This window comes from Galeopterus variegatus, unplaced genomic scaffold (genome assembly GCF_000696425.1).
Source record: "Galeopterus variegatus unplaced genomic scaffold, G_variegatus-3.0.2 Scaffold402, whole genome shotgun sequence".
Classification (NCBI taxonomy): Eukaryota; Metazoa; Chordata; class Mammalia; order Dermoptera; family Cynocephalidae; genus Galeopterus; species Galeopterus variegatus.
In genome coordinates this window covers 234557-243178 of record NW_007726513.1, presented here as the reverse complement: position 1 = coordinate 243178, position 8622 = coordinate 234557, and the positions used below count along the sequence as shown (strand labels likewise).

Genomic DNA, 8622 nt, shown 5'->3' with positions numbered 1-8622 from the left:
GTTGTGTGCTTGGCCCTTAGCCCTTGAACATGGTGAACGTTTGCCATGGACAGCAGCCTTGAAAACTCTATGGCCCATAACAAAAGGAGAATTTCCCCCCTTTTACAGGTTCAAATTATACTGCATACTTCCCTGTCAGCCCTGGCACCACAGACAAGTTCCTTTCATAGTGCAGTGTACATAAAGCCTGTAATTATCAGCTGCAGGTAGTGGCCACCTGCTCATGGAATAAACAGAAATGAAAAAAATATGGAAGAATCTGAAGCAAGAATGCTCCTTTTGAATTGACCCTGCCTCTAGGGGTTTTAGAATAGATACAACTTTTAATCAGCCTCCTTTTGCTTATTGAACTGGCAATTTCAAAGTCAGAAGGTAATCATACACAGACAGTTATAGCTTCAAGAACTTTCCTAACATGTTCAGCCAGGGCACCATTCCATTAAATTTCATACTACCACATTCTCTGGGATAGCTGCATGCTACTTCCAGAACCAAGATGCATTGGGTTGGTATTCATTTTGGTGCTTGATTATGCACTGCATACTGCTGTGCACTGCTCAGATCCCCTTTGAGGACCGAGCTTCCATCTTATTCTCCCAGCTACTTGGAGTATAGCCTGCTGGAGATCCACAGCTGAGTTCATCCCCAGTAGTTGCTGTTAGCCTAAGGGAGCTGCCTTACTTGGATTATACCCCCTTTCTGTGGTGGTCCATATTCAATGATTGGTCTATGCAAGGGTGCAAGTCTCACTCCCTTATCTCAATTCTGGAAAACTCCAAAGGGTCATCTCAGGTTCAGAGCACCCCAGGGGAACCAGCTGAAGTCTCTGCTATGACTGAAATATAGTTCAGCTTTTCCTTCTGCCCCATCCTGCCTCCCTTATTCCTTTGTATTTTTACTAACAGAATTTCCCAAATAAACTATCTGCATGCAACCTAATATAAATTTAGAAGAATTATTTTATGTTTAAAGTCTTCCTATTTTTTTAAAACCATAAAAATTCAGATTGGTGATTAGACATTCAATGACTGTTTCAGATTTAGGTTCCTGGAATAAAAAGATCCAACTATCTATGCCAACTTCCCATGTGATCCTAGTCTGTAATGACTTGGGACGCATTGAATTCATCAGACTTTGTCTACAACTCTTAGGATTAAGGAAAGCTGAAAGTCAGCTTTCTACCCATATTGCTCCCATTGTTTTTAGTCACCTCAGGATTTCTAAAATAAGGATTAAAATATTATCTTCCCAACATGATGTTGGCCAAAGAATACTTTTGCTTAAGAGTAATAAGTTCAAAGATCTATTGTACAACATGGTGACTAGTTATTAACAATGTCAGTGTACTGCATTCTTGAAAACTACTAAAAAAGTAAATTTTAAGTGTTCTCACCACAAAAATAAGGTATGTGAGGTAATGCATATGTCAATTTAGCCATTCCATAATGTGTACATATTGGAAAACATGTTGCACATGATAAATATATACAATTTTTATTTATTAATTAAAGTTTTCATAAAAAAGAAAAGGCTGAGGTGTCCTTGTGCTTTTCCAGTTTTGTATATATGGTACCTATGATGTGCAAACAAGAAAAGTAGGAATTGTTCCCTTTGCTCTAAGCTTAGGGAAAAAAATTCCAGTGATGTGACAGGAAAGGCTGCCATTTATCCTGCTGTGCTCCCAGGATGCCAGGAAGATAGATCTGAATGTAGAGAAAGCCTGGAGTCATGTCCAGTCGATTTCAATGTCAGGGAGAGGTCAACCCTTTGTCCTCTTCAAGTCATAGAAGACTGAGAAGGCCAGTCACTTTTGGCAATGGCTTTGGGGATTTATTCTGTCCTCAGTTGTGGTCAAGAGTAATTGGAAGTAATAGACTAAAGTGAGCAAAGTTCTCTGGTTCCCTGAGAACTGATCCTAGCTTCCTCCAGTCACTTGTACTGGGAACTATGTGAGCAGGGTTATCCATTCTCCAAGACTAGGGTTAGAAATGTGAATGAGGACACAGTTGCTTACCTCACTACCCTTTATTTTATGCTATTAAGCAGAAATTTAGTTTATGTCAACTCAATTGTACCCCCAAATTTTCTGTTGTTTTTTTAGGGCTCAACATATCACACTGAAATGGCTTCTTGCTTCTCTTACTGTTGAAGGGATTCTGTGTGGCAGTCTTAATCTATTACTACTAAACATTTATTGAGTTCTAGCTATAAGAGAGAGAAAACCCCTGGCCCCTAGGCATGTGTAGTGCAAGAAATAGAGCATGTATAACTGTATCAGTACCTTCCATTACCAACTGATTGCTTTGAGACCATTGCCCAAATTACCCATCATGCTGGTTATGTTGGATTACCAGATTTATGTGAAATACTCACTGACCTGAACACTCTTCTGGAACAAATTGTTTGTTTTTGTGTTCCTTCCCAAAACTATTTTTTCAATTTATTATTTTTTATTATCATTTACCAACTATTGCAGCAAACCACCCCCTCCTACCCATCAGGAAGGTTACTTGCATTTATGTAGAGAAATAATTACTCACCTATTTTTAAAATTAGTAATATATTTATATGGTTCAAACATTAAAATTTATAAAAGATAAATAGGGAAATCTCCTCCTGCCCCTATTTCTCATTTGATGAGTAAAAATCATTATCTCACCCCAAAACTACCAAAAGCAGGTAGTTTGTCTATCCTTTTTATATAATTGGTAGCATATCAAATACACTTCTCTGCACTTTGTCTTTTTCACTTAATAGCATGACTTAGAGATCTTAGTTACTTAACTTCCAATAAAAATTATTCTACTTTAAGAATTATAAGAGTAAGTACTGGGGGACCTTTAAGAATTGCTGGGAATTTTACAAGATGGTATAATAAGGGAAAACTGGGAAGTTTCTTGGGGCTGGGCTGGCTGTGGATGGAGTTAGGAAACCTTCTCAGGGGGATTCGGTAACTGATATAAATATTGAAGAGGAAGAAAAAAAGATAAGAGCAAATCAACCAAGGCCATAGCATTAAAAAAGAAAAGAAAAGATAAAAGAGTTCAGAGCTGGCTATGGCAATGGCTAAGGTGGAAGCCACACCCTGGGGATGAGACACAGCTTGAATTAAGAGCAAGAGAGTTGACCAGGTCATAGGTGGCTTATAGAGCAAGGTCAAGGTTATGGCCTCTGAGTAGCCTTAGGTCAACAAAAGATAGAAAAGGGAAAGGGAATGTTCAGATTGCACCAGTAGCAAGGATGAAATGCTGGGTCTATATTCAGGGAGAGAGAGGTCAAACACACACAGGCTTTGAAGCCAGAGCTATGTCTGAATACCATGTGAGTTAAGCACCTTTAGGCAAATTACTTAATTTCTCTTAACCTAAGTTTTCTGATCTGTGCAATGGGAATAGTAATGATAACCATCTATAGGGTTGTCCTAGAGATTACATGAGATAGCATATAAAAACTGCTTGTAATTATTATAATTATTAGGTTAATAAGAAAGAAGAAAATTATCTAGAAGTCAGAGAGAGGGAGACACCAGCCATAATGTGAAAAACGTTTCTGCCTCAGCTGCAGTGGTGACCTCAGCACCTTGGGTGAGGAGGCCTTCTTCCCCGGGGAGTAGGAACCATGAAGCACCAGGAGGTAATGGAAGTGAGCACAGCCTGAGAGCCAACTTACTTGACCCATGCAGTAGAAGTCACTAGACAGAAATGACTGGTTCCTCCTTGCACTGGAGAAGGGTGACCTTAAAAATGAAATGCCTGGGGCTGGCCCGGTGGCTCACTGCTACAGTGCGCCATGGCAGCGCTCCCGCCGAGGGTTCGGATCCCACATACAGACCGGCTGCGCACTGGCTGAGCGAGGTGCGGACGCAACACCGAGGGTTGCAATCCCGTTGCCGTCCTGGTCTGGTACGGGCGCGACACTGAGGGTTGTGATCCGTTGCCGGTCACGAAAAAAGACAAAAAGGGGGAAAAAAAAAATGATATGCCAATCCCGTTGCCGTCCTGGTCTGGTACGGGCGCGACACTGAGGGTTGTGATCCGTTGCCGGTCACGAAAAAAGACAAAAAGGGGGAAAAAAAAAATGATATGCCTGGAAGAGGAATGATTTTTGCTTACATTACATTGCTTAAAGCTGTTTGGAAAATCTAAGTACTAATAACTGCAAATGCTGATGTAATAGAAAAAAATGTATTTTAACACACTCACCGACTGCTTCTAAAGGGTGTGTCTATTGTGGGCTCCGATAGGTGTGGGCATACAAGTTGGGAAAGGGCTGAGTTCTTCTAATAGAGGGAGAGCATGTGAGATTGAAGCACAATGAGGAAGAAAAGACTTCAGGCAACAAATGTGTCTGATCAGGATGTTTAAGTAGCATGCCCTCCCCTAATATCTCTACAAAATCTTCAGTGACATGAACATTGCTCACTAATGCTTGAGGTGTGAATGAATCCTTTCTGGGGAAATGTAAAGAGTATAGAGCTCCAGGTTAATACTGGTGACAGGTGAAGACAGAGAACGCATCTGGGGAAAGCTGCCACTAAATTTCCTGATATTTTTTATGTTGTGACTATATGTCCATCCTTTAATCAGACTACCTTGAGACTGCTTTTCTGAGTGAAGAAGGTGCATCAGGTTGAAGGTTTAGGGGAAGTAATGCTCCTGAGGCTATTTATTCAAGCTACAAGTGAAACGAGCACCTATCATGTGCTGGACGCTGTGCTATGAACTAAGGGCACAGTGACAGCAGAGACTTGGTCTACATTATCCAGAAACTCTCAGTTTAATGAGGAAGAAGAAGAGAAGCAATGTGATATGTGACGTGATATGGGCATGCAGAGGATGCTATGGGAGCACATAAGAAGATACCAGGAAAGACACAAAAACAAAGAGGAAACCCAGTGCTGATGAGCACATCATATATGAGCAAAACATTTCACTGGAAAACATTAGTATTGGCTTGAGAGTTGATGATCCAAGATGAAGCAATTGAGACAAAACCATTCTGAGAAGTAGAAAAATTTGAATATTGTTCTTTTTGGTCTCTCAGTTTCCCTATTTTTTTTTTAAAACCCATCTCACTCATGGTATCTGTATTTTGTCTCCAGAGAAGCCTGTCCTCAGAGAGAATCCCTGAAAAATACTATTCAACTGGTGGATTTTTTTTTTTTCCTTTTTGTCTTTTTTCGTGTCCGGCAACGGATCGCAACCCTCAGTGTTGCGCCCGTACCGGACCAGGACCGGCAACAGGATCACAACCCTCGTTGTTGCTCCCACACCTCGCTCAGCCAGTGAGCAGGAACCGGTCCGTATGTGGGATCCGAACCCTCGGTGGGAGCACCACCGCGCTCCCAAGCGGCGTCAGCCAGTGAGCAGGAACCGGTCCGTATGTGGGATCCGAACCCTCGGCGGGAGCACCACCGCGCTCCCAAGCGGCGCAACTGGTGGATTTTTTAAAGTGTGTTGAAAGAAAAGAGGTGGTTGATTAATAAGCAAGAAATAGACTCTTAGATGACAGGTTAGTTGAATCTAAGTGCAATGAAGCATGTAGCCAAATTGACTTCATAATGAGCTTGCTTCTCTACTATGTACAGAATTTGTATAAACCCAGATCAGAATAAAGAAATGTATATATTTAGGTGCATTATTTTTATATACAGCACTATTATTCAGTAAGAACAGGGGGATGATGTGACTAAATTAATGAGATATTTTATAATTAACATAGCAAAATTTATATATTTCAGATGAACACTTGTCCTTAAAATATAGGTTTTGGAAGGTAAATATTTATTTCAGCATTTCTGAAACTGATCAAAACATTTTTGGGATTTTTAGAGACAGTTGGAGTTTTAACCAAGAAACAGTAACATTATTTTATATTTATGTGAAGCAGGTAGGTTAGTGGATAGAATCCAGAAAGACCTAGGTTCTCATCTTGGCTGTAGCACTTGCTAACTGTGTAAACTTAGAAAAGCTAAGCCACTCTGTGTCTCAATTTCTTCATCTCTAAACTGAGAATACTAATGACAAAACTGTCAGAATTTCCAGGAGTAATGAGATATTGCAAGTTTATAGCACTGTGATTGGCATGTAGAAGCGGCTCAATACATCTTCCACTGCTGCCTCACTTATTTTCAAGTTTTATTTTGACCAAAAATATGTTCAAACAACTTACCTATTATTCTTAAATGTTAAAGCTTCCCCCCCTTTGAGGATCTGTGAAGAATATGCTAGAGATTCAATGTCTAGGAATTTATTTTCTAGAAATACTCAAACCAATGTAAAATGAATATGTATGAGGATATTAATTACAGCATTGTTTATAAGACTGAAAAATTATAAAAACAACCCAGTGTTCATCAGTAGAAGCCTGCTTAAATAAATTATGGTGCATCTATATATTGAATGACTGTGCAGTCATTAAAAAGAATGCAATATCTTTACCCATATGGAAAGATATCTCTATATATCTAAGATATATATTGAGCTATTCCTCAAGGAAGTTGTAGAATACTATGTATAATGTGGTTCCACTCCTGTCTAAAAAATATACATAAACACATACATTTTAAAAATCCTGAAAGGATATTCCCCAAACTGTTTACAGTATGGGTTTTTTTTTTTGGGGGGGGGGTAGTGGGGGTTGAGGGGGATGATTGTGGCAGACATTCATTTTTTAAATTGTATATTTTTATTATAATGAATTGTTTACCATGAGTATGTATTTGTATTACTTTTGTAATTAGAAAACAAGAGAAAAAGAGGTGGGGAAAGACTACCTCTAAACTCTGAAGAAAATGCCAAGGGAATTATAAAATATTTTAAGCAGCTAGCTCTCTCAACAACCCCCAGAGGTGGGTAGTAAGATCAATCTGTCAGGTGCACTGATACACGAGAAGTCATAGTACCTCACCGGATCCGAGCCCAAGCTGGACCCACCCTCAGCCTCCAGGTAAGAGTAATTTTTGATGAGGGAAGAGCACGAGGAAGACATTCATGCATGCACAAACACGTAGGCACCCGTGGAGTGCCCAGCGCGGTGCCGGCTTCTGGCGACCCAGAGTTGGATGAGACAGACAAGTCTAGAGGCACATCTGCCTATCGAGTCAGGAACCTGTGTGATTGGTTCTGTTTGAAGTACTGTCTGAGGAGCCAACTCCAGACCTTCAAGTTCAGGCTGAGAAAGAGGCTTTGAGCACTTAAACCAGCAACAAACCGCCCAGGGGTGCAAGCTCTCACCTGTTATGCTTTGCAGATGGATTCAGTGGAAAAGACAACGAATAGAAGTGAACAAAAATCAAGAAAGTTTTTTAAAAGCCTCATCTGAAAACAGCCCGAGGAACTGCTCCTGGTCATCGGGACTGGAGTCAGCGTGGCAATGGCCCTGGGAATCCCCACCCTTGGCTCCTGGAGAAGCTGCATTGAGGCCGTCATTGAGGCTGCAGAGCAGCTGGAGGTCCTTCACCCAGGGGAAATCGCCGAGTTCTGGAGGAAAGTGATGCAGGACCGGGACCTGCTGGTTGTTGCTCATGATCTGATCTGGAAAATGTCACCTCATACAGGCGACACCAAACCCAACTTCTTCCAGGACTTCTTGATGGAGATTTTTGACAACTTGGAGCAGCACATCCAGAACCTTCTGGTGCTGCAGTCAATCCTTAGCCTGATGATGGAAAGGGGCACCATGGTCCTGACCACCAACTTGGACAACCTGCTGTAAATCTTCGGCCAGCAACAGAACAAGCCTATGGAGTCTCTGAACTTGAAGGACAAGGCTAAGGTCCTTCAGTGTGCAAGAGGACACATCAAATATAGAGTTCTTCATATTCACGGCTTGTACACAGACCCCTGTGGGATTGTGTTGGATCTATCTGGATATAAAGATGACACTCAAGCCCCAGAAGTAATGGAGGTCTTCCAGAACTTATACCTCACCAAGTCTTTTCAGACTGTGCTGTGGAGAGACTCTTCATGATCAGATATTCCAAGCCCTCTTCATTTACTCAGTGCCAAATAACGTGGATTTAGAGCACTACATGGTTGTGCTCAAGGAGAATGAAGACCATTTCTTTAAGCGTCAAGCAGATATGCTTTTGCATGGAATTAAAGTAGTATCCTATGGGGACTATATTGATTATTTTCCAGGATATGCACACGACCTTGCCACTCAGATCTGCAAACAGCAAAGTCCAGATGCTGATTGGGTGGACAGCACCACATTATTGGGTAATGCATGTCAGAATTGTGCAAAGAGGGAGTTAGAAGAGAATGGAATTGAAGTTTCAAAAAAACTCAGACAATCAGGGATCAATGATTTCAAGACCAGGGTCTTGAAATCTTTAAAACCAGTAAAACCTTCAACCTGAAAATCTACCTTCTGTAACCATGGTGCCATGCCCAAATGATGAAGAATGTACAGAGAACTCCACATGGATCTCTCAATTCTAAACCATCACATACTCTGAGAGAACAATATGGGAGTGTGGCCCTCAAGGCTGGGTGAAAGAGTTCCATTGTATGTGTTTAACTGCAGTGGGAGGTGACACATACACACTTCGGCTACACTTTGTAAGGCCTGATGGACAGCTACCTCAGGGACCAAAATCTGTGGGAAAGGATGTACTAA

General features: G+C 41.1%; 1 pseudogene; it reads left to right on the top strand.

The window, feature by feature from the left end:
- The first annotated feature begins 7251 nt into the window (after positions 1–7251).
- LOC103586978 lies at positions 7252–8362 on the top strand (annotated as a pseudogene).
- The last annotated feature ends 260 nt before the right edge of the window (positions 8363–8622 follow it).